Source organism: Phacochoerus africanus, chromosome 3 (assembly GCF_016906955.1).
Source record: "Phacochoerus africanus isolate WHEZ1 chromosome 3, ROS_Pafr_v1, whole genome shotgun sequence".
In the NCBI taxonomy this organism is placed as follows: Eukaryota; Metazoa; Chordata; class Mammalia; order Artiodactyla; family Suidae; genus Phacochoerus; species Phacochoerus africanus.
In genome coordinates, this window is record NC_062546.1 from 20692697 (window position 1) to 20719637 (window position 26941).

A 26941-nucleotide genomic window follows, 5' to 3' on the forward strand; every position below is an offset into this window, starting at 1 on the left:
GAGATGTCTGGTGTGTCGTTAACTAACAGTAATTTTTTGATGTTTTTTACTTCTGTTGCAAAAACTCCTGCATATCCTGGCTCCTCCTTTCCCTCTTTGGAAGAGTCCTTCAAAATGATCCAAGAGGTGGTCTCCCAGGCTTCAGTCCTAGGTATGGCCACTGAAGAAAACAGAATTCTCAACTGTTAGGTTGTGTATTTTTTTTTTTTCCAGTTGACACACTTATAGTGCCTGGTGCCTTATAAAAATTCGGGAAAGTGTATTATCAACATTGTCATTCCTTTTCTTGAAATCCAGGCTGTTCTAGCCTCTTCTAATGAAAAGATAACTCCTTCCTCAGCTTGGTATCCTGCAAAGCACCTAATACTTAAAAGAATTGGATTAAGGATTAGACAGACGTCAGAAGGGAGGGAGGGAGGGCAAGAATAAGAGAGAAAGGGAAAGAAAGAATGAATGAATGACAAGCATTGAGGAAGCTGATGAAGGATCTTCATTTGAGGCACCCTGCTATACATCCTTTAGCATCATCCTTCCAGATCAGAATTAGGGTGTCCAGGCAGAGCCAAGCGTACTTTTTTCAGGGCTTTCATTTGCCAAAGAAGTGCACTGAGGTCATTGAGCTGGCTGGTTGAGAAAACCTTTTGCTATATTTCAGGGTAAGTCGCCTAAGCCACCATGGAGTCTGCCGGTCTCAGTTTCCTGCCATCGACAAGTAAGTGGGCATTGTTAATTAAATTGTCACCACACTTAATTGAGAGTCAGATAACAGCAATTGTAATGAACTTGAAGTGCTTTTGGGTAAGACCATGCAGTTATTGGAGGGGCAACCTCCCTGCTACATTGCTAATCGAATTCAGTTGTATCTGTTGGAGTGGGTGACAATACCACTGATACCCTGAACCTTTGTTTTAATGAAGTAGAGTGGATTTAGCATGAGGGAGGGAGTTGGATACACAGAACCTATTTACTTGAGAGGGGGGTTAGGAGGTAGGGGTTATCCAGAGGCCTGGATGTCAGGATTTTAGAAACCCCCAATTCTGGATTTTCCAGCAATCTACTGGAAAATCTCCAACCAAATCCAAATTCAGCCATATCATAAATGCTGATATAAAACCTGTCAAAGCCTGGATTCCTGGATTAATGAACGAATGGATTCATTAACGTCAGTTGCCCATTCCAAAATCTCAAGCAGATTTTTCTACCAGGAATGACAAAGGAAAAGACCAGTTGGAGTTATCTGGAGTCAGAGTGGAAGAATGTTTTAAGGCAGGGGGCAACAAATGTTCTGTAATGAGCCAGAGATTAAATATTTTAGGCTTTGTGGGCCATATGACCTAATCGACTCTGCTGTTACAATGCAGCCTTAAATAGATGGATGCGGCTGTGTTCCTATAAACCTTTATTAACAAAAACAGGCAGTTGACTGGATTCGGTAACCAGAGGTCATGGTTTAAAGTGAGGTAATTTCATTATCGTACTTGTAGTAGAAATAAGCAAGATTATTTTATTTTATTTTTAAGATTATTTTACCTATACACACAGAATGGCAACTAATGTAAAACTATAGTTAAAAATGATTGGCAATGTTTCATCAATTTTAAACACATAAATAGATTATTCTATAGGTCTATTCTTTTGTATTTTAAATTTCAAAAATAAAAACACATTACAGAAATAATTCCAAAGCAGAGATGAAAAAAAAGAGCTTTCATAAAAGCAAATGCAAATAACAAATTATCTTTTGGGCATATTTCGTTCCTGCCCAAAGTTTCAGTGGACACTTAACGTAATTGTCATCATGGTATACAATTTTTTTTAAACCTGTTCCTTCTACTTAACCTCACATTACAAGAGTTTCAATATTGCTATATAATGTTCAAGGTCATTCTTTTAAGTATCTGTATAATATTCCTTGTTATGTATATGCTATAATGGTTTACTAAATCATCTGCCTCTTGGACATTTTTGATTGATTTCTGTTCTTGTACCACTACGACATCACTGTGGTAACAGCTTTGTCTGCATTTGGGGGTTGTTTTCAGGACAGAGTCCCTGAAGTGGAATTGTTGAGTCCCAGGAGCCACATGTTTTTATAGATACAAACAAAAATGCAAACTTTTCCTCCAAAATATATGCTAATACAATCAGCAAGCAATGGTCTAGAGGGCTACCCCAAATTGCATGCCTTTAGTTATGAAAATCAAGCTCTTTAGTAGTTTTGAATATATCCACTAGGAGGTTCTGGCCTCATCTAAATCAATGAAGTCAGGAAGCTGTTCCGGTAGCCACGGCAGGCTCGGCCTTTACTTAGGACCCATGGCAAAGCAAACCCAGCCAGCAATTTTCTGCTGAGTGTCTGCCCCTGCAATGCCTCTCCGTGGGCTCAGAGAGAAACTGAAGATGTGTGATCACCTCCTCAGGTTGAGGTAGAAGGGACCTTCCTCAATCAAAACTGAATCCAGAAAGGGGTGTAGCAGGGAAAAAAGCAAGAAAGACCCCTGAGACTTACCCTCCCGACCTCATTCTGGATCCTGGAGTGTACACTAAAATACATACATCACTTGCTCTGAATCAAAATTCCAGCCTGGGGGCTGTCACCATTAGGTCAGGCTGCTGTAGCAAAGCGCCACAAAAGGGGTGGCTTAAAATAACGGGAATTTATTCTCTCACACTTCAGGAAGCAAGAAGCCTGAAGACCAGGTGTCAGCAGGGGAGAATATGAAGTTTCTAGAGCAAAATCTTTCCTTACCACCCCTAGCTTCCGGGGCTGGTGGGCAATCCTTGGCTGGCGTTCCTTGGCTTGTGGCTTCCTCTTTCCAAAGTCTGTCTCCATCTTCACAAATGCCTGCATCCCTACATCTTCGTGTTTTCGTAAGAGCTTCTTAGAAGGATCCCAGTTATTGGATTTAGGGCTTACCCTAATCCAGTATGACCCTGTCTTAACTTGATTACATCCACAGAGACTCCTATTTTCAAAGATCCCATTTTCAGGAACCAGAGGTTAGGATTTGGACATACCTTTTGGAGGCAGCAGCACAGCAGAGGCAACAAGAAAAAGGGGTTTAGTCACGGCTTTCTTGGGCAATCGGTGGAGTTCTGGTTATTGTACCTTTACAGCGCCAGCCTTCATCAAATACCAAGCTCATCCCTCAAGGAAAGTTGGTCAATATATCTGGGGGCGGAGGTGAAGCCCTGACACCTTCTGGGCTGCTTTTCCAATCTTCCTCTCTGCTTCGTGTGTGTTTCCTATAATGGGAAGCTTAACCCTGAACTATCAAGATTCCATGTACATATATGTCTGCAAGAGGCTTTGAGGTCCCTGAGGATGGGAGTGGGGGGTTGGGGGGCGGGGTGATGGGGGTAGTGTGCTTCATTTTGCTAGAACCTGGTAACAGGCACACAGTCAGTACATGGTAAACTCATATTGAGCAGATAGATGGGTGGCCCACCCATTTTGAAACATGAGTTTGAATTTATTCTTCTTTATTCGCCTTTCTGTCCTACCAGCACTAGACCAACCACAAACCAGAGGATTAAGTTCATTAATATTCATTATCCCAGCACCCCCATCCCCGTCCCTTTGTTTTCTGCAATAGCTTCTTAGCCTGCAGTCAAATGAGCTCAGGGAAAATGATGTGACTTGGCTTTGGAAATATATTCCTCCGGCTGCCAGAATGGATTTAGCAGACCCGGAGCTCAGTCCGTCACTCCTTCCACCACTGCCTCTGTGCACACAAAGTGCTACGACGTCCCTGAGTTATGAGGGGCCATTCCAAGGCTCTGATGGATTTGATTGTTTTATGCACTGACTTAAGATCTCATTTCCTGCCACATTCACAAGTGCTTTCTGGGCCGCTGCAGGGAGAGCCCTCATGTTGATTTTGTGCAGCTCCCACCTCCATCCAGCTCCACTTGGGACAAGATTGCAGACCTCTGAGTTTCCTAGCTGAGCAAAAAACCTCAAAAAGATCAAATGATTTAAGAGTTGCCAAAGGTGATTGCTGTATCTCCCAGCCAGCCTTCCTGTGTGTGTGTGTGTGACAGTCCCTTTTTTTTTTTTTTTTTGCTCGAGTCTCACTGTAAATACTCTGCAAAAGATGTGAAATCTGGGAGTTCCTGCCTTAGTGCAGTAGGTTAAGAATACACCTACAGCAGCTTGGGTACTGCGGAGGTGAGGGTTCAATCCCCTGCCCTACTCAGTGGGTGAAAGGATCCAGTGTTGCCGCAGCTGCCATGTAAGTCGCAGCTCCAGCTCAGATTCAACCCCACCCAGGAATTTCCATATGCCATGAGTGCAACCATAAAGTTGTTTTTTTTTTTTTTTAATGTGAAATCACAAAGTAGGCAACCCCATTAGGCAAACAACAAGCTGGTATCTTCAGAGCATGGCAGGTCAGTTTGCAAAGGGAAAGAAACAGGCTATGAAGAAGGCACATTCTCTTCAATTATCCTGTCACTTGGGGAATTGCTTGATGGTTTATCTGATGACTTTCACATCTATCTACTGTTCTGCCTTCATACAGGCAAACTCTGTTGTGTTCTTCCCAGCACCTGTTTGGTCAAAACTACACTTCTACCCATTTCAGAGTTAGTCACATTTATTCTTTTTTTTTTTTTTGGTCTTTTTGTCTTTTTGCCTTTTCTAGGGCTGCACCTGCAGCATGTGGAGGTTCCCAGGCTAGGGGTCTAATCAAGCTGTAGCTGCCGACCTACACCAGAGCCATAGCAATGCCAGATCCGAACCACGTCTGCAACCTACACCACAGCTCACAGCAACGCTGGATCCCCAACCCACTGAGCAAGGCCAGGGATCAAACCTGCAACCTCATGGTTCCTATCCGGATTCATCAACCTCTGCACCACGACGGGGACTCCCAGTCACATTTATTCTCACCCCAAGCATGCCTCTCTTCCCAGGTGGAGTAGAGGTTCCATGAGGCGAGGGTCCCACTTGGCTTTCTTTACTGATGAATTGATGAGATGGTGCTGCTAGATCTGGTTCATAGTGAATTCCAGAGAATTTCAGGAGAAATTATTAGTGTCCCCGGCTGGAGAGGTTAGCCACAGAAAGGAGAAGGGACACCTTTTCATCTGACACAAGTTTAGAAAGCAAGGATGAGTGCAGAGTAGTCATTCTCCCAGTGGGGTCTCTAGACCAGCAACGTTGGTATCACCTGAGAATTCAGTAGAAATACAAATTCTTGGTCCATCCCTAATCTAATGGATCAGAAAGCCTGAGGATGAAGCCCAGGGATCTGAGTCTTAAGAACCCCTGGAAGTGGAGTTCCCACTGTGGCTCATCAGGTTAAGAAGCTGACAAGTATCCATGCGGATGCAGGTTAGATCCCTGGCCTCACTCAGTGGGTTAGGATACGATGTTGCCACAATCTGCTGCTGCAAGTTGCAGACAGGGCTCAGATCTAGTGTTGCTGTGGCTGTGGCGTAGGCCAGCAGCTACAGCTCTGATTCGACTGTTAGCCTGGGAACTTCCATATGACGTGGGTGCGGCTATAAAAAGAAAAAGAAAGAAAGAAGGCAACTTTGTTAGTAATTCTGATTCACACTTAAGGTTGAGAACTATGGTGAGATAAAGGTATATACAAGGAGGCAAGTCCATATACTTGGGGTGAGGTAGGCAGCTCTTAAATATATTCCAGTCATTTTGAGACAAGAGGTTGCAAAATGTGCTATGAGACAAATGAAGTTTTAGAGCACTCAAGCCAGAGACGTAAAAGTAGCTTTGAGCAAAATATGGGAATGTCACATCCTACCTGGCAGCCAGAGCACAACAACTATTAAGTGTCATAAACATGATGACTCTGCCAAAGGTACATAAAATATGCTGTAATTCAGGAGTTATGGGTCAGTTTGGTGGGGGGGGGATGGTAGAATATATTTTTATCCATCAGTACAAAGCATTAAACCATATCACCTACAATCCCAGAGTAAAAAGAGCCCCCTTTCCTACCCCTTACATCACACAACCTCCTCCAAATAAAGTCTCAAAAGCCTACCGTGGTTCATGGGAAAGAACTGAAATAATTTCAAAGTCCAGGAATTCAGTGAGGTTGGAATTACACGTTCATAAAGACAGCCATTTGCACATACATGTGTTTTTTTTCCTTCAAAACAATGTAGATATTCAGGAATAGGTGGAGACAGAGAAGATGGCAGGTGTGGTTCTGAGCTGGAAATGACCTGGGTTTGTGGGTGCAGTGGATACAGTAAGAGGCCAAGGGAAGGATGCAGGTGATGGGTTGTAATGACTGGCTACAGACCTAGGCTGAGAGGCATTTAAACCAGGTGAGGAGCTGGATGTCCTGCGACATTGGGGAAGATGTCAGTATTGGGGTTCCCCCATATGTGGAGTGTGCGTTATCTGAGACAGGGGAAGAGCTGGCAGAGAGGGCAGAGGTCGGAGCCAGGCACACCGAGTGCATTCTCCAAGACATCCTTCCATGCACGTTCCATTTAGGGTTACCATTTACCGTGGGTCTCCCTGGTGACAGGTCTTGTGTCTGGTCCTGGATATGTGACAGACACAGACACTGCTCCTTCGCTTCCCAAAAGACAGAGCTAACTTGGAGTAAACTACCTCTTCTTCTCATGTGGAACTTTGCGACGCCTTCTGACACCCTTAGTATTCAGGAAAGATGCTGAGAAGGAGAAATACCCCTCGCCTGCCCTGGGTGGCTGAGCTGCACATGCTCTGGGCAGTAGAGCAGAGCGGTGATGAATCAGTTCTGGGTTTGAATCCTGGCCTACTTCTTAGCCATGTGAACTTGAGCTCCTTGGCTCTCAGCCTTACCCTCCTCATCAGCAAAATGGGGGGGTTGATGAGGGTTAAACCTGCTAACCCGAGTAATGTACAGAGCACAGAACCCAGTAAGGACTTCATAAATGCTATCGCTATTGTCCTTAAGGAGGAAAAGATCATCAAATCCATAATGAGCTATAGCTGTCTACACTCTGTGTAAAGCCCCCCCACCTATCCTCCTACCTCCTCCCTCTCCCCCTCACCTTCCTCTGCTTCTTTGTAGGTACACAAAGCTAAAAGTATACCTCTACACTGTAAGCACTTAGTAGCACTAAGTTACTGGGTTTGCTCCATTAGGACTTGGCGGGGCACATTTGGGCTTCCTACTTCGTGATGGACTCAGCTATCGCACAAGGAATTCTCCCTAGAAACTTGCCTGGGCTTGAATCTTCTACAATGTCTATAGTCTAAGGTAAAGCTTGCTTAGACCATCCCAGGTCTCTGGAGGCATTACCGTTGGGTCCCCAAGTTTTCATCTCCATCCATGAATGAATATGCTTCGCATAGGAATGAAAAGACAAGGCTTCACAGCAGTGGGGACTTTCAAACTGGGATGCTCCCTGGGAAAATAGGAGGAGGTAATTCCAGGCAGAGAGACAGAGTGCAAGGCACCAACACATTGAAATGTTCTGAACAGCTAGAAAAGAGGACATTTGAATGCCAGGATAATGCGACAAACCAGAATGCAGGAATGTGGAGCTGGCCGGGCTGCAGAGAAAGGATAGACGTGGGGCAGTGTGGAGCCTATAAATGGTCAGTGTGTGCAGGAGGGAATTTCCTTGGAATTAATATCATCCCTGCCCTTGAGTACCATCCGTAAATCAAGAAGCTATATTGGATTTGTTTAAGAATGTAATTTTTTTCAGTGTTTTTCTCTGACACCTTCCTACCCTTCAGACCTGCTGAGAAGTCCACAGCCCAGCTGGCCTAAGCCAGATTGCCTTTTGAGGAAGGTAACCCCACCATGCCCCACCAGGATCGTGGGTGAGGGGCAGCCTCTTCTCAAGGCTCCCTTCTGATCCCCTCGTGCGTGCATTTTCATGAAGGAATGTGTAGTCTGCCAACTTCATTGTCATTTATCCCTGGACAATTTGTTAACTTCAAGAATCCTTGAATGCCAACCTGGATGTCTTTATAATTGCTGTCTCTGTCAGAGCCTGTGTGAAAAATGTCACCAGGAGAATGAAGACAGAAAGCGAAGTTGCAGCTTGTTCCTCGGGAAGGTGACAACGACCGAAAGCATTACTTGCTTTCAGGACAGTTTTGAGAACGTTTCCAGCTCCTGAACGAAAAGACGTTTTGTAAAATTGGAAAAGCTAGCCTGCTGACATTGACAGCAAATTCATAATGCGCATGCTAATCTACTCGAGAGGAGCAGGCTCGCACACCCCAGAGGAAGGCTCCAGAACCAGCTAGAGAAGGCTTTCAACAGAGGCAAGAACGTTTAAAGACTTTTACAAACCATAAAAACTAGTGTGTTTTTTCCCCCATCTCTTGAATATGCAAACATAAGGAAAAGATCTCTTTCTGCATAGAAAATGCCACTACCTCGTTCTACAATTGGGGATGACTTCCTTTCTTTGGGGGGACTTCAGTTTTCTTGTCTGTAGGGGAATTGAACTAAGTTATTGTCAATGATAAATCTTAAATTTTCTGCAGAGAATGCCTACATGTATAGTTATCTTCTCTAACGAAGATCATTTTATGTATTTCTTTTTAAATTTTTTTTTTTGCTATTTCTTGGGCCGCTCCCACGGCATATGGAGGTTCCCAGGCTAGGGGTCGAATCGGAGCTGTAGCCACCAGCCTACGCCAGAGCCACAGCAATGCAGGATCCGAGCCACGTCTGCAACCTACACCACAGCTCACGGCAACACCGGATCGTTAACCCACTGAGCAAGGGCAGGGACCGAACCCGCAACCTCATGGTTCCTGGTCGGATTCGTTAACCACTGTGCCACGACGGGAACTCCCACAAAGATCATTTTAGCGCAAATCCTCAAAACTGCTCAAATAGCTTCAGAAGTGGGACTCTCTCCACAGCCCTAGCAGAGCCGAGCCAAGCCCTGCCTGCTGTCTTATTATGTAAGCAAAGCTGTATGGAAACACGGCCACTTCCATTTGCCCATAGTCTATGGCTGCTCTTCTGCTACAGAAGCAGAGCTGTGTAGTTGCCACAGAGACTGAAGAGCCCAAAACAGAGAGTAAGTTTGCCAACTCACGTGCTAACACATCCTTTTAACTCTTTTGACCTCTCTAAATATCGCATAACCCTTCCTTCCCTAAAAAGTGGTTTCTAAGGGGGCGGGGGGTGGGGGAGTGGGGATGTGGTTTCTTTGATCAGAAAATCAGACCTAGCAGATTTAAAAAATGCTGTAGCAATACCACTTCTGGGTTTACATCCAAAATATTGAAATCTGGGTCTCAAAGGGCTATCTGCTTTCTCATGTTCCTTGCAGCAATATTCACAATAGTTAAGATATGGAAACACCCTAAATGTCCATTGATGGATAAATAAAGAAAAATGTGACCTATACATACATTGGACCACTATTCAGCCTCAAAAAAAGAAGGAAATTCTTCCATTTGCAACAGCATGGATGGACCCAGAGGATATTATGCTAGATGCAATAAACCAGACACAGCAAGATGAAATGGGATGATCCCACCTGTAGGTAGAATCAAAAATAATCAAACTCACAGAAGTGGATGGTAGAAGGGGAGTGGCCAGGGACTGTGGGGAGGCAGAAATGAAAAGGTGAGGGTCAAAAGGTATAAAGTTCCAGCTATGCAAGATCAGTAAGTTCCGAAGGTTTGATATATAGCATAATGCCCAGAGCTAGCTAGCAATATTGTGTACTTAAAATTGGCCAAGAGGATAGAGCTCATGTTACATTTTCTTACATAAATAATGACGGTGATGACGATGATGATGAAAAAGAGGGCACCAGCAAACTTTGGGAGGCAGTAGGTAAGTGTTTGGCCTTAATGGTGGTTATGATTTTAAGGGTATATACTTATCCCCAAACACATTGGGTTCTCTGTACATTAAATTTGTTCACATTTTTTACATGTCATACCTCAATAAAATGGTCTTCAAAAAGAGAGAGAGAAAGTGCCGTGGTGTTTTATCCTTTATTTGATACATGATTCTCTTTTATCTCACCTTAGGAAGATAATTCTTTTTTTTTTCTTTTTGCCTTTTCTAGGGCCGCTCCCGCGGCATATGGAGGTTCCCAGGCTAGGGGTCGAATCGGAGCTGTAGCCAACAGCCTACGCCAGAGCCACAGCAACGCGGCATCTGAACCGCATCTGTGACCTACACCACAGCCCACAGCAACGCCGGATTGTTGACCCACTGAGCAGGGCCAGGGGTCAAACCCGCAACCTCATGGTTCCTAGTCAGATTCGTTAACCACTGAGCCACGGCGGCAACTCCAGAAGATAATTCTCGTCCTAAGAAAGTTCTTCCTTACACTTGTCAGAGATCTGTGGACTGGTAGCTGTTGCCTTTTGACTTGGCTCTGCTCCCCAGAGTCCCAGAGGTCAGTTCCTCTTCCATAAAACAGCTCTCCGGAGAATTAACTGGTCAGGGTCACTGGGAGACGCAATCCCAACACCTCCAAGATCTTGTGTGTTATAACTTAGCACTTCATCCTCCCACCGTCACCCACTTCTGGGCATCTGCTCTTCCTCTGTGCCATCTGTACTATGGATCCTAATCCTAAACACAAGGACCAGGATATCCCAAGACTTCCTGACCTTCTGTTCTAAGATTGAGTCTGTGCAGGGGCCACATCCTACCACTGATATTAGCTCAACTCTGACCGTTTTCCATGTGTGCTCCTGATGTCAAGCCACACCCTCCCAGCCTGTTCGAGGAGAGTAGAGTTTAAGGTCAAGGCATGGACCTTTGCATTTAAAATGCAGAATGTCTTCATTTATTTCAATTTATCCAGTTAGATTTGGGTTCAGGTGTTGCACCTTCTCTACCCAAATCAATCCTAGAATTGTGTTTATATTCCTGCATAATAATTTCTCAGTACTTCCACTTCCACAACTACTATTCATCCTGAACTATCAACAGTTGTTGGAAGAAAGCTCATTCCCTCTTACCGCTGTGCCCTTGTACCCGTCATGCCCTATCACAACTGCCCTATTCTTTCTACGTAAGGAATTTCTCTAACTGGTCCTTCAGGCATCACCTCCTCCAGGAAGCCTTCTGTAACCTCAACACGAGAAGTTCATCTCTCCACAGTGTTAATTGCACTGTGTGAGCTTAAGAAGGGCAGGAATTTTTTCATTCATCCCTGCATTCTGAATGTCTAGCACAGTGTTTGCATATCAGAGATACTAAGCACATTTTGTAGAATAATGAACAAATGAATGAAAGGGTAATCTAGAACAGACTGAGAATCTTCATGGCCACTCTGAGGAATTCAGCAATGGGAGTGTGCACAATTTTTACCTGGGTCATGGCCACTGTACGCCATGATGAGTTAAATCTTAGCAAGAGAGCTAAAGCCGCTCTGAGTGGAGGCTGAATATGAGGAGCAAAGATTACAGGTAGTTAATTCAAAAGCTAGATTGTAAAGACCAAACAGCAGCAATGGAGCTGAAGAAAGGACAGCAGAATCACAATGAGCATCTAGTGTGAACGGGTGGACTTAGTGATGAATCCATTGGGGATGATGGCAACGGATACTCCTAAATGACTCGATTCTGTTCAGAGTTGAGCTATGTGTTGGATAAGCGCCTGAAAGCACGTTGCTGCGTCTATCCATTCTGGAAACAAGTGGCTTATTCCCAAAACCCGGCTGATAATTCAAACTCACCTCAGGTGCTTTTAAATTAATACTGATTCTGAGGCCCCGCATGAAATCAACTCGCCGAATCAGACTTGTTTGTAAAGCTCCCAGGTGATTTAGATGCTAGGTTTGGAAACTCCTGACTTAAATGTCTAGTGTGTCTAAAACACCCTTCCCTGCTTTCTTCTAACCTTAGGCTGTTGTCTTCTCGCTGCCAGGTCAGGATGGACATGATCGCCCTTCATATTAATCCTCTATATTTTTTATCTTGACTGACTCACAAGATTTATTGATGTTTCTTTTTCAGGATTTATTTTCCCTGCATACACCTCGTCACCTCTGGCATTTACAGTCATAGTGAACCTGAGTCGTAGTGAACATGATTTCCCTACACTATCACAACTTAGATAAGACCACCTCCTCTTTAGGGCTAAGATACTGAATATGAAAGGATACAGGACATGCAAGTAATGGACTGGGTGCTGAATAAATAGTCGGTCTCCCCACTGTCAGCTAACCTCAGACACGTTTTAGAGCTGAAGCATATCTTTGGTAAACATCTTTTATATCCCAAAGGTGTCTAATCCAATGACTTGTGCTTTCCAGGTGCTCCGAGGATATTAAACTAATGAAGAATGAATCAATCAATTAATAGATGAGTCCATGGATAAAAAACAAATGAATGAGTAGCTATGCTGCAAGCCACACAAGAAGTCCAAAAATTATATGAATCAGTGAATGGTCTCTAGGAACAAACAATTGATCATCTGTAAATGACCATCTATGACTGTCTCCAGGCTCATGGCCTCCAAACTCAGCCACACATCATAATTTTCAAGGGACATAAAAATGTACAGATCCCACTTCCAATTCATGGGAGGGGAGGGATTCCCCCCTGCCCCATAGTTCTCTGCACACCAACTGGGTGCCCTACAATTCAGCTTAATTCTGACACCATGTACCTGGAGAGAGCACCAGATCCCACAGATTAAGGGTTCAGTCTCACAAGACTGCCCTACTTCCGACCCACTTCAGACATCAGTCAAAGCCCACTGGTTATAAGTCAGAGGTTCCCATGACCCACCCCTTCCTTGGGTTCAATTAATTTGCTAGAGCAGCTCACAGAAATCAGAAAAAGATTTCACTTACTAGATCACTGCTTTATTATAAATGGACATGACTCAGGAAGAGCTAGATGGAAGAGAGGCAAGGGGCAAAGTCTGGGGAAAGCATGCAGGCCTTCCAGCCCTCTCCAGGCACATGGCTCCCCCAGCACTTCCACAGGTTCACCAACCCAGAAGCTCTCAAACCCCATCCTCTCCTTTTTTTTTTTTTATGGTGGCTTCATTACATAGGTGGAATTGACTAAACCACTGGCCTTTGATGTTTAATTCAACATCTAGTCTCTCTTCCCTCCCTGGAGATGGGGGTGGGGCTGAAAGTTCTAACCCTTTACTCACAAGTCGGGTTTCCTGTCAACCAGCCTCCATCCTTAGGTGTGGTCCAAAAGGCTCTTCATACCTAAAACAAGCGACACCTTCACTGTTCTCATCACTGAGGAAATCCCAAGAGCTTTGGAAGCATTATATTTCTTATTGTACATTCCAAGGTCACAGGACTCTAAAAATTCAGATACTTAAGTTCTATCCCAGATCCGTGAATCAAAATAGCTGGTGAGTGGAGGCCCAAGAATCTGAACTGAAAAAAATCCCCTCTTTGATTCCAGTACACGGCCTATCTGGGGAATCCACTGCTCCAGAAAACCAGTTAGAGGCCATATTACTTTGTTTAATGTAAGGAGATACGTTTTCTTGTTCTACAGTAGTTATTGAAAGTTTCATTTCGATTGATTCTTCAGAACATATCCATTAAGGTCCAACATCTGTTTAATAGGTATATCCTATTACACTCCTGTACTTAGAGCCACAGTCAAGACCTAACATAACTGGAGACACAGTTTAAACAAACTAATTACATAAGGGAACCCAGAGGCTGAGTTGAGGAGGGGCCTCTGAACATGACATATGCCCTTAATCAAAACCAGGCATTGGGAGAAAACCAGATATTCCAAGCTGGAGTTATGCAGCACCTTGATTCTAGAGCAGATATTCTTAGGACCAGCCTGGTCTGGGGACTACATAAACAGCACTGCTGCCACCACCCTGTCCCCCACCTCAAAAACCCACATTTCTGAAACCAGGCTGGACAAAATTTGATTGATAGATGGCGGAGGGAGGGAGAGATCTGGCAAAAAAGACCTTCTGCCTGTCTTTCTGCCAGGGTGTTCTGAAGCATGGTATTGCTGAAAAAAAATCTCTGGCATGGCTGAATGACCAGTTCTGGCCCTTCATGAAATGGTGGTCACATAGGTACTTGCTCCCATCTTTCCAAGCATCACTCTCACTGTCTTTGGTTCACACCTTCCAGTAAAACATTAGGACTTTGTCTCAGCTTCTGTTCTAGGGTGTCCAGGCTAAGACACTAATTGCTGGGCATTTTTCTGTGTACTTTATATATAACATCTTCTTTAATCTCTCGTTGTCCACCTAACATAAGTATCAACATGCCTTGTTATAGAAAGGGAAACTGAGGAGTTCCAGCTCTGGTGTAGTAGGTTAAGAATCTGACTACAGTAGCTCAGGAGCTGCAGAGGTACGTGTTCGATCCCTGGCCTGGCACAGTGGGTTAACTCAGCTGCAGCTCTATGTCACAGGTGTGGCCAGTAAAAAAAGAAGAAAAAAGAAAGGAAATTGAGAATAACAAGAGTTAACTTATCCAGGGCAACTCACCCTATATGTGGCAGTGACAAGATTAAAACATCTTTTTTTTTTGGTCTTTTTGCCGTTTCTTGGGCCACTCTCGTGGCATATGGAGGTTCCCAGGCTAGGGGTCGAATTGGAGCTGTAGCTGCCAGCCTACGCCAAAGCCACAGCAACGCAGGATCCGAGCCGCGTCTGCAACCTACACCACAGCTCACGGCAACCCCGGATCCTTAACCCACTGAGCAAAGGCAGGGACCGAACCCGCAACCTCATGGTTCCTAGTCGGATTCATTAACCACTGCGCCACAACGGGAACTCCAAAACATCATTCTTAAAAAAAAAAAGGCTTTTTTTTTCTTTTGCTTGTTTCCATGTTTATGTTCCTAACCATCATACACAATTCTATACTCCAAATGGTGGCAGAACTTTCTGGAATCAATTAAATATCATGAAACCTGTTAGTAAACTTCTTCCAGCATGCTTACATAATCTAAATTGGATCAGCCTCATTCGATTGGAGCAATGAGGGGGCTATTTTCTGCTCCATGCACTCTGCACACTTTAACCAAGACTGCATTTGCCAGGTGGATCTGGTTCCAAAAGGCATTTATTCACTTATGTCTGTCTGCCCTACAAGCTAAGAGTTCCTGGTGGGAAAAACATACATATTTGTCTTTATCTCCCTAGGACCCAACAGTGCATAGTATATGCTAAATATTTAAGTAATGAAGTGAGCAATGAATTAATAGAACATTTTAGAAAAGGTACTTTAACTTTGGTCTTTATCCCTACAACATAATAATTAGTTGAAGATGAGTTAAACACAGAAGAGATTAAAAAAAAAAAAAAAAACTTCATAGAGTTTACCTGTGGGCTCACTTAAGCATATCTTACAAACTTGATCTCAACCGGTGGTCCTTCCTCAATTAAGAGCTACACCAGGTATGGCACAGGTGAGCATGGCCATCCTGGTTTGCTGGTCCTCTTCTGGATATCCCCTTCTGGAACTACTGGTGTCACTTATCAAAATCCTTACTAAAAGCCTCAGTAGGTTCAGAGCCAGTTTCAAATGTTCTGTGATGTTTTTCAGTGCTAGTGATTTTGAAATAGAGTCGGACCTCAAAAAGGTCATCCACTACTGAAACATCCTTTCATGTAAAAACATTTCCTGTAGACAGACACTAAAAGCGATCTTCAGCTGCAGCTGATCTAAGATTTTTCTTCCACCGTATGCTTTCTTCACTCCCTCTTTGGTCCTCAAGTTCTTCCCAGATGAACCCTCCCTAAGCCAGCCTTCCTGAACCACCCTGTCTCCTACGGCTTTCTGGTGCTAACATGCCTGCAGTAAGACCTTTCTCTTTGAGCTTTTCTCTTCCACTTCTGCCCTGGACAGATGCTATGGCTCTGATCCAGAATGATGTCCTTTTTTTCTTCCCACTCCAAGCTTATGCCTGAGCTTGTCTCCATGTTCACCCCCACCCCCACCCCCAGCATTTTCCTATTGACTTATTTCACATTTAGAGTGACCACATAGTCAAAAGTTATGCATTTTCCCAGGGACAATCCAAAAATAATTGAGTACAGGGGTCTAAGTATCTCTTTACTTGCTAGGCTTGGTGTCGTGGTTCTGAAAGACCCCCCCAGTATTTAGTTTCTTTTTTTTTTCAAGGTTTTTTTTTTTTTTGCTCATCCTCTTCATCTAGTTATATATACTAATTCAGCAAGTACACTTGTTAATTGTTACTGTACATTTGGAATGGTGGTGGAAAATAATGCAGTGAGTCTTGACTCCTTACGCCTATCCAGCCACATAGCAGAAGCACTGGGATCCCAGCTCCCAGAGCCCCTCCTCTTCTCCTAAGTAACACAGGGTTTCTTTCATTCAGTGGTAAAATTCTCTTCCCATTTACATCTATGATATGATAGGTCGATTAATTTTTTTAGGAAAACACCAGACAGTCTAATGCAATTGAAGGTCTGGGAAATAATGGGTAAGGTCTGATACAAATGTTCATAGCCAAAGCTCCAAGTATCAACCAAGATTATTGGAAGACATGTTTAAAGGAAGAAATACAAAGAATGTGACCCTGGAAAAATCTGAGACTTCTCTGTGACTTAGTTATACCACTTGCGAAATGGAAACAACAGTAACACTTTCCTTCCAGTGCTTCACGAGTCTGTAATAAGGGAAAAAAATAAGATAACATGTGCCAAGTTCTTGATACACTGCAAAAGTTCTAAGCAAGTGTAAGTTATTGCATCACATTCAGAGTTCAGAAAGACAATTAGGCACTCACATTATACCATGGATTCAACTGTGATTAATGCATTCACTTTGGAAACTCTAGGAATTAATAACCATTTGCCATACATTCATTATGATCACATTAATCATTATAATTGATTGGTTAATTAGCTAATTATGGTTATAATGTAGATGTCATATGCATTTCCATAGGAATTCTTTGGTAATTCAACATTCATTAATGCCTGACCTTATCTTGATGCTAAACAGATCATGAGAATGACCTTCTAGCATTTGATTTGATCAAAAGGGGACTTCACAGAAGAATAGAGTGGTACAGCCATCTGATTTCCTGAACATAGGGATTTAGCTGGAGAGTAGTAAGAATTTTTGAAAAGTCAGAAGCTTGGAGTTTCTTTTCTTTTATTTTTTTAAACCAGTGTTTTAAAGTCTTCTTATTTTCTCTTTGTACAAGCCCCATGCAGGAAACACAGGTCCCTCTCTGCAGTTTCAGATTCTCGGAATGGGAAGATAAGCATCTGAGAGAGAAGAAGGGACCAGTTACTCAAAGCTAGCTACCTCTCCACCGCTCTGCTGGTGACCACAGAAACACAAGAGGGATGATCTAGTCTCTGTCCCCAAGAATCCCACTATTTTCTGGAAGCCTTGAGAGTTGCCCCAAAAATATAGAAATTCTGTAGAGCTTGCTTTCAGGGATATTTAGGAAACAATCTTATTTGTATTATTTGCTTATCATTTTTGTGAGAGTTTACAGATTTGGGGATGCTTAGAAAGGAATTTAAGGGAAATCAGGAATAATTGCTTTTTTTGTCTTTTTGTCTTTTCAGGGCCGCACCCTCGGCACATGGAAGTTCTCAGGCTAGGGGTCTCATCAGAGCTGTAACTGCCGTCCTACGCCAGAGCCACAGCAACACAGATCCGAACCGCATCTGCGATGTACACCAGAGGTCACGGCAACACTGGATCCTTAACCCACTGAGCGAAGTCAGGAATCGAACCCACAACCTTGTGGTTCCTAATCAGATTCGTTAACCACTGAGCCACGACAAGAACTCCAGGAATAGTTTTTAAATGAGGGGAGTCAGTTGTTTGCTATGTTAAATTGGGAAAAAACAATATATTTTGGAAACCCTCAACATTTTGAGGTTAGCTAAATCTAAATGAATTAAAACTTGGCAAGTACAAGTAAAAATTGGGTATATGTTTTTATTGACTATTGTTCTATACTTCTGGGTGTCTCTTGTCCTAAAAGTGAAATATCTTTAAAAAAATAAAAAGTGGAAACATTGATATTCTGCACCTTCTGGATGGTAAAATCCCCTTAGTCATCACCGCAATTTAAGATACATAACATTTGGAACATATTACAAAAATCCATGAAATATGATGTCATGGAAAATTAACGTCTAAGATTCTAACTGCTACTATCACAAAAAGTAAGTTTTTAAAAATAGTTTGAACATCTCCATTAGCACAAAATATTAATTTCCTCCTACGACAGAAAGTTCAAATATAATTACATTTAATGCATTAACAGAAGAGGGGTCTGTGATTTTTTTACTGTGATCAAGGGATTTGAGCCAAAATTATTTTTTTTTCCTAAAGAAAAGGTGAAATAAAACTCTAGAAATACATTTGAAATAGTCACAGTTAAATTAAGAACTTGTAAGTAGAGTCCTTTAGGGTGATACAAGGTCACATATAGAATCAACCTGCCTCACCACCTATAAGTTACAGGGAGGGGGGGAAACTCTTTTTGAGAAGGGATTTGCATTAGCTCAGATTCTCAGAAAGGTAGACACTAAGACAGGATCATAAATGCAAGAGTTTTATTGGCAATAAAAGGAGAGTTAACAAGAGAAGGTGGAAAGAGCTTTTAGATCATGATGCAGGTCTGATATCTGTGAAGGACTGGAGGAAAGGAGGGTTAATTAATAAAAATCTCAGACTTCTGAGCAGGTCCAAAAAACTTCCCCCAAACCTGTAGATGACTTGGGTAAGTGGCCACTGCAATACCTCCTCCACTAGGAAGCAGGTGTCTTGGTTGGCTGCTATGTATCATGGAATTCCATGCCTCTGGATCAGGCATTTCATAAACCCCAGTGGAGCGGTGCTGGCTGAAGCTGGTGAGTGAGAAAGGCAAACCCATGCTCAGCCTAGGTGTCTATCCCCAAAAGGACTACCTGTTGACCCTTCTGGGAAGGAAGGGGGTCATGCAAACAAATTTGGTAACAAATGACCATTGGCTCTCCTCAAGAAATAGTTCCATGTGGTGTGGGACATACATACAATGGAATATTATTCAACCATTAAAAAAGAACGAAATAAGGTCATTTGCAGCAGCATGGATAGGCCTAGAGATTATCACCCTGAGTGAGGTAAGTCAGACAGAGAAAGATAAATATTCCACTTACATGTGGAATCTAATAAAAAGTGATGCAGCAGAGCTTGTTTATAGAACAGAAATAGACTTATAGATTTTGAAAGCAATGTCATCATTACCAGAGGGGAACTTGTGGTGGGGGAGGGAGGACTTAGGAGGATGGGAGTAATATGTACACACTATAGTTAGTGAGTACATGTTATAATAGATGATTAATGAGGACTTGCCGTATAGTTCAGGGAAATTTACTCAATAGTTTGTAATAACTTATATGGGAGAAAAATGAATGGGGATAGGTGTATCTGAGACAGTTCTCAAGCCCCATCTTGCCGCCTGGCACCATTTGTGTTCATTCAGATTCTCTGCAAAGACAGAGTCTGACGTGTATGAGATTTAGTGCAGGAAATGCTTGTGAAGAAATAAGAAGAGCATCCTGAAGGATGACAAAAGAGCCTGCAGGACTGATGCCTGAAGAGGAGAAAAGGGAGGAAGAAGGATTCGATAAAAGATTTTCAGATGGCAACACAGTTCTGAGAACATCTCAGCCAGGCCAATGACAACTCTTCAAATGAAAATCACCTATTTTATTTATTTATTTATTTATTTATTTATTTTGTCTTTTGTCTTTTTAGGTCCGCACCTGCAGCATATGAAGGGTCCCAGGGTAGGGGTCAAATCAGAGCTGTAGCTGCTGGCCTACACCAGAGCCACAGCAATGCGGGATCCGAGCGGTGTCTGCAACCTACACCATAGCTCATGGCAATGCCGGATCCTTAACCCACTGAGCAAGGCCAGGGATCAAACCCACAACTTCATAGTTCCTAGTGGGATTCGTTAACCACTGAGCCACCATGGGAACTCCGAAAGTCACCTATTTTAAAAGGGTACAAATTACAGTGATAGGAGGAATAAGGTCCCAGGATCAAATGTCCCACATAGTGTCCCTAGTTGAAAATTCTGTATTGTATTACCAAAATTTGCTAAGAGAGAAGAACTTATGTGTTCTCAGCAAAAAGAAGACAAAAAAGTAAGCATGTGAGGTAATGGATGCATTAACTTGATAGTAGGAAACTTTCACAAGGTATTTGTATATCACATCATCACACCGTACACTTAAAGTATATTATAATTTTATTTTTCAATTACAGCTCAATCAAAGTAATTTATTAAAGGAATGAACCTGCCTTAGCCTCCTCTACTGCATGGACTCATTGGCGTCTCATGGGAAGCGTGGCTGCTGAGGTGCCACTGTTGGGGTAACACCAGACATCAGTCAGTGATGTCCCCTGCAGCAGGGGTCTGAACACAGCATTTCCATGGCCACCACAGGGCAACAGAAAGGTAGAAACAAAGTGTCACATTAGTGCCTCCTCCTCCTGGAAGGACACGAATGGCATGTTATCCAAGTGGCCTATGTAGGCTTTAGGACAAGGTCTTGAGTCGTGTGACAGGGCAAAAGAGCAAGAAGAAATATGAAGACGACTTCTCTAAGATGCCTGTTCCTTTGTTCTTCCATCAGCTATGGTCAGCGGGTTGGTAGGAAGAAGAGAGAGAGAAAAAAAATGAATGAGAATGAATCATTGAACTCACTCCTAGCTTAGGGAAACTTTATTGGATTTGTTTCACTTTGATGCCAATTAAGCCCATAGGATAGAAGAGGTCAGTGAGTGAACATGTGGGCCATGGAAGTGGAGGTGGGCTCTCCCTACGGTTGCTGTGCCATGTTTGTAATTTATTATTAACTATTCTTCTGTGCCATGGTCTGTTAGACCATTCCAGGGGGCCAGCTCCTTGGGCCAGGACTGTGGTTCATCCAGGCAGATCAGACAGAACATTTTATTTTCTTGCTTCTTTCCTTAAATTTAGTTCTGACTCAACCTGGCCCAAGGCAGAAAAAGTTTTCTTGACCTTGATTGAAACAGTGAACTTGGGGAGAGCTCAGAGTGAGACTACTGCCTACCTTGCCTCCCTCATCACCTGGCAAGTTAGAAGGATCTTGGTGGGAGAAATTCCTCTCTTTGAGGCCATGGCTGTGTTCTAAGAACCTAAATAAACATTTTTTTTTTAAAGTGCTGCTCATCTACCGTGTTCCAGATGTAGTATTACACATCCTGAGTACATTCTTCCCCTGATGCAGGATCCATTTGTGTAGTTCACCCTATGCTTGGAGAACCAAGAGGTTTCCAGTCTAGCTGGTGGGAACAGGCACTGTTCCCAGCTCTCTGTGACCCCAGGGCACTCTTTTTTTTTTTTTTTCAAATTTGTTTATTTTTGGGGAGTTCCTTTCGTGGCTCTGTGGTTAACGAATCTGACTAGGAACCATGAGGTTATGGGTTCGATCCCTGGCCTTGCTCAGTGGGTTAAGGATCTGGTGTTGTCCTGAGCTATGGTGTAGGTCGCAGACATGGCTCAGATCCCACATTGCTATAGCTGTAGCTGTGGCTGTGCAGCTCCAATTAGACCCCTAGTCTGGGAACCTCCACATGCCACGCGTGCAGCCCTAGAAAAGCCAAAAAAAAAAAAAAAGAATTTAATTGATAAACAAAATTTATTTTTTATTTTTAATTATAGTTGATTTACAATGTTCTGCCAATTTCTGCTGTACAGCAAAGTGACCCAGTTATACATACATATATAGTCTTTTTCTCACACTATCACACTGTCCTCCATCCTGTTCCATCACAAGTGATTAGATATAGTTCCCTGTACCATACAGGAGGATCCCATGGCCCATCCACTCCAGATGCAACAGTGTGCATCTACTAATCCCAGACTCGAGGTCTATCACACGCTGATCCCTCCCCCTACCCCCCAGCCCAGGGCATTCTTCACTCTAATCTTGCCACATAAATGTACTGACCACTGTTCCGCTGATGCTGGAGGGCAGCCCTCTGCAGATACGCGGGGTTCCCTCTCCACAGCACCTGCCCCTCCAGTACTCTGCCCTGTGAATTCCAGCTACCCTCACCTCCCTGGCCTCTCAGCTCTATCTCCTCGGCTGTCAATCTCCCCCAGGGCTTCTCCTTACACAACAGCCCTGTGGTTTTTATATTCTTATAAATATTCTTTAGCTTTGTTCTAGAGTGAAGCTAAATTACTTGGAAACAGTCTGGTCCTTGCAGGTCTTGTTTCTAAGAGGTGTTCAGGGGGATGGGAGCAGTACTCAGTGCAGGGCAGATCATGCCCTCTTTTCCTTCCCAGATAGGAAGCTGGGACAATCTCAGGCTCATCTCTTTTTTTTTTAGCATCTCTCAGGGATCACTGTCCTTTTGTGCCCCTTGCCCAGGTCTTTAAAAACATTACTGCATATATTTTGTTGGTTTGTGGATTGTTGTAATAACAGAAATATAAGTCCCTCATACTCTGCCTGGTTCTGAGGCATGCTTTCCCTCGCTTCACTTCCTTTTTTTTTCTTTTAATAAAGATAAATCAGACTCCAAAGCTTTGCACAAGCAAGAATATAGGGCTAGAACCTAATAATTTTGTTTTGTTTGCTTTGTATTTCTTTTATGGTTAATTTATTTATAACAATCCACTCTGCTTTTCCATTAATGGTGATATCAAAAATCTCAGAGTTAAATGAATTTGTTTGAAGTTTAGGAAGTAAATCCATTTAGGAGTTCCCACCGTAGATCAGCAGGTTAAGAACCCCACTAGTATCCATGAGGATGTGGGTTCCATCCCTGGCCTCGCTCAGTGGGTTAAGGATCTGGTGTTGCTGTGAGCTATGGTAGAGGTCACAGACATGGCTCTGATCTGGTGTTGCTGTGGCTGTGGTGTAAGCCAGCAGGTGCAGCTCCGATTCAACCCCTAGCCTGGGAATTTCTGTGTGCCACAGGTGCAGCCCTAAAAAGAAAAAAGAAAAAAAAAAAAAGTAAGTCCGTTTAAAGAAAATAGTAAAGAAACAGAAGGACGAGTATACACAGGACCAGAAATCATATCATTCATCACTAGGGGAGTCCGGGAATAACTGAAGTTCAGGGACAGCTGATCTCATTGGCCCCTGATTTCCCACCTGACCCCATCCCATTCTGCTGCACTCCCAGCTGAACTCCCCCTCTCAGCTTGAGGTCCCCACTTCACCAGCTTGTCCTGTCTTTCTGAAAGCAGATGTCACACTATGGTGATACTTTCACCCCTTGCATCAGCCTCCTTTGTTGTGCTCTAAACCTCTGCCACCCTATCCAATAGCCACAAGCCAGAAGATACTGAGCCCTGGACACTGGCCAGTCCTAACTGAGATGTGTCATAAACGGAGAATACACCCTGGGTTTAGGAGCCAACACACGAAAGAATTCAGAATATCTCATTAATGATGTTTATATTCAGTACATGAAAATAAGAATGTTTAGGATATATTGGGCTAAAGAAAATAGGTTATTAAAATGAATTGCACCTTTTTCTTACTTTATGATTCCTAGAAATTTTGGCTTTATCTATGGCTTATTTTTTGTCTTTTTAGGGTCAAACCTGGGGCATATGGAAGTGCCAGGGATGGTGTAGAATTGGAGCTGCAACTGCAGGCCTATGCCACTGCCACAGCAACACTAAATCTGAGCTGCATCTGTGACCTACGCCACAGCTTGCAGCAACGCCAGATCCTTAACCACTGAGCGAGGCCAAGGATTGAACCTGCATCCTCAGGGACATTATGTCAGTTCTCAAGCTGCTCAGCCACCAAAGGAACTCCATGCACTTTATTTCTTTTAAACAGCACTGCTATAGCTGCCATAGAAATATATCACCCATAGACACACCCCAGTCTGTACGCACAAAACCTGATGGAGAATAGGGGCTTATCAAACCGTGTTGAATCTTAGTGACTGAATGAAAAAATGAATGAGTGGCTTTAACTGGATTGAGAGTTCAAAGAGGGAATATCGGAGCCGGGTGACAGCTGTACTTTCTTCCTCCTTATAATGGGAATCATAAAAATAGCCCATGCCTCATGGAGATAGGGAAGAGAAACTGAGATAATTTATGGAGGACTCCTAACGCTGGGCCTGGATCAATGGACATGTCAAGAGAAGTTAGACATAATAGGGAAAATGTCTCCACTTAGAATCACACCATGTGAAAGATCTGAGCAGCCAAGAAGGAAGAGAAAAATTGTCTTCAGTGAGGTTTCTCTCGCTTGTTATGCAAATGTACCCCATACACTTCCCATGGCTCCCGTATAGGAGCCCAGTTCTGTGGCTTGTAACATGGTCTCTCCTGCCCAGCCCCCACTCCTTATTGGTGTTCTGATATCTTACTACTTATAAGCCATGATGTGTATGTGTGCGTCTGTGTGTGTGTGTGTGTATCAGTAAAACACTTTCTTCCAGGTCTTATCTTATTGCTAAAAATAATGTACTTGTAAATTGCTTTATAAATTATTTATCACGAGGGGCTTCATCATGGAACAAGTGCTACAATGTACTGTGAAATGGGGGGCAGGGGGGACTGGCAAGGAAGGGGGAGAAAATGAGGCATTGGAATCACTTATAAATAATATATTCATTGGTCAAAGAAAGTTATCGCCTTTTATGAAGTGTTTGGAATTCGTCTTGCATACTAAGTGGGCGTCCTCTAGTCCTCTCGGCCCCCCGGACTCCTGGGTGATCTGCCCCCGCCTCCTGGCCGCTCCATCCCTGAATTTGGTGATTAGGATGCCATGTACAGATTTCAGCCAAAGCCACAATTGCCACGTCTCATCACCTGGAATTAAACAGCAAACAGGGCTGACTGGTACCGCTGAGGAAACACAAAGATGTGTTGGCAACTCCAGGGAGCGGAGTCTGAGCGGCTGAGTTGGGCTCTGCATTTGGTATTCACCGCGGAGGTGCTGCGCCTAATGAAGGCATTTGGTATTCATGTGGATGTCACATGGATTTCCAGAGACGCTGGGCTCTAATTTAGCACGGGTTAATGGACACCTCTATTAAAGTGTTATCGAAAGTTTGACATTCAAATAACCCAGTTTGAAAATCAGACAAACCTAGACATTAAATCTGAAGGGGAGAAAATGTAGAAGAAGTCAAGTATATAAATGCCAACTTTAGACAGAAGCGTTCATCTGCCACAGAGAGACAGTGGGTTGGCCCAAGCACTTCTTGCTCTTTCACTTTGTCTCACTCTCCCTACGCCTAAGCCTGGGCCAATATGTCTGTGCTAAGTGAGGGTCGGGGGGGGGGACAGAAGTAAGGACACAATTATACTAAATCACCTCCTAAAATCCCCACCATATCCTCACCCCTTCGGCTCTAATCCTTTCAGTAACTGTCGCGGGCACATTTTATTATTCCCATATAGGATGAAATTGAAAACCCCTAGAACTTAACTGACTCACGAAGGGTCACACTTCGCTAGTAAAGAGTAGGAAAGGGTTAGAACATTCGCTATGCTAATATTTACTTTCTCTATTCATTAATTGAACAAATAATTATTAGGTACTTATTTTGTGCCAAACTCATTTACTAGCTGCTTGATGTTAGTGAACAAAACAGACTCTTCCACAATTACTTTGGAAAAAGATCCAGCAGTGTTTTATAAATGTAAACTGATACTTACTCCGTGACCCAGAAATTTCACTTCTAGGTATTTACCTAAGATAAATGAAAGTAATAAAATGTAATCAAATACTCGTGGCCTCTTTGTTCATAATAACCAAAGAAGAAAAATAAATGGATGGAATAGAATGTAATAGAATATTTATAACCTTTTTTATTCACAGTAGACAAAAATAGAAAACAGCATAGGGTCCATCAACAGGACAGATTGTGGTATATCCATATATTTATACAATTGAAAACTTACTCAGCAATAAAAATAAATAAACTATTGCTATGTGTCACTACTTGGGGAAAAAAGTCTCAAAAAAGATATGTTGAATGAGAGAAGTCTTACCAAAAAAAATACAAGGTCTATGATTTCATTTATATGAAATTCTAGAAAAAAAACTAAATATTGGAAAAGATCAGAATATTAGTTGCCTCTGGGGTGAGTGGAGTTGAGTTTTAACTAAGAAGGGGCATGAAGTAACTTTTGGAAGTGACATTAACGCTTAATGACTTGATGGGAGCGTGGGTTTCTAGGTGTATGCATTTTCAAAACTCACCAAATTTTGCTCTTAATACTTGTGCATTTCACCCTATGTGCATCTTACCTCAAGAACAAAAGAATCATAAATGAATATTGAACTCTGATTAATAGTGATGTACATGCTAAGTGCTTAGGGGTGAAGGGTACTGATGTCTTCAATCCAGTTTGAAATGTATCAGGTAAGAAGATGGGTGGGTGGATGGACAGATGGATGGATGGAAGGATGGAAGGGTAGATGGATAATGGAGGGATGGGTGGATACAGGGATGGATGGACAGATGGATGGAGAGAAGGATGGATGGAGGGGAGGATAAATACATAATGAAAATAATACTGTAAAATGTTACATGGTGTAAGAGATGTGTATGTGTACAATCCCTTCAATATTTCTGTACGTTTAAGTTTTTCCATTATACTATGTTGCAAAAAAAAATTTTAAAGTAAACAAAATACCCTTTCCCTGTGTTTATGTTGCTGACATTCCTGCAATGAAAACAAAATTAAGGAAGGTAAACACATAGGTAAATTTAAAAATTGCGTATTTCTGTGGCTGTTATGGGGAACAGAGCTAAGGTACAGCGTGAAAAAAACATTGGGAAAACTTGTTGAATGGAAGATCAAAGGAAACCTCTTCGGGGAAGTGGGGTTTGGAAAAGTGAGACCCGAAGTTGAGAAAGAAGCATTGATGACCATGGTGAGCAACCAGGTGAGGCGGAGCCTGCCCCAGAGCTTGTGCAGAGACATGGACGACCAGGGTGGATGGAGTGTGGCCAACCTCAGTGAGAGATGAGGGTGTAAAGGTAGGCAGGGCCTAGACGGTTC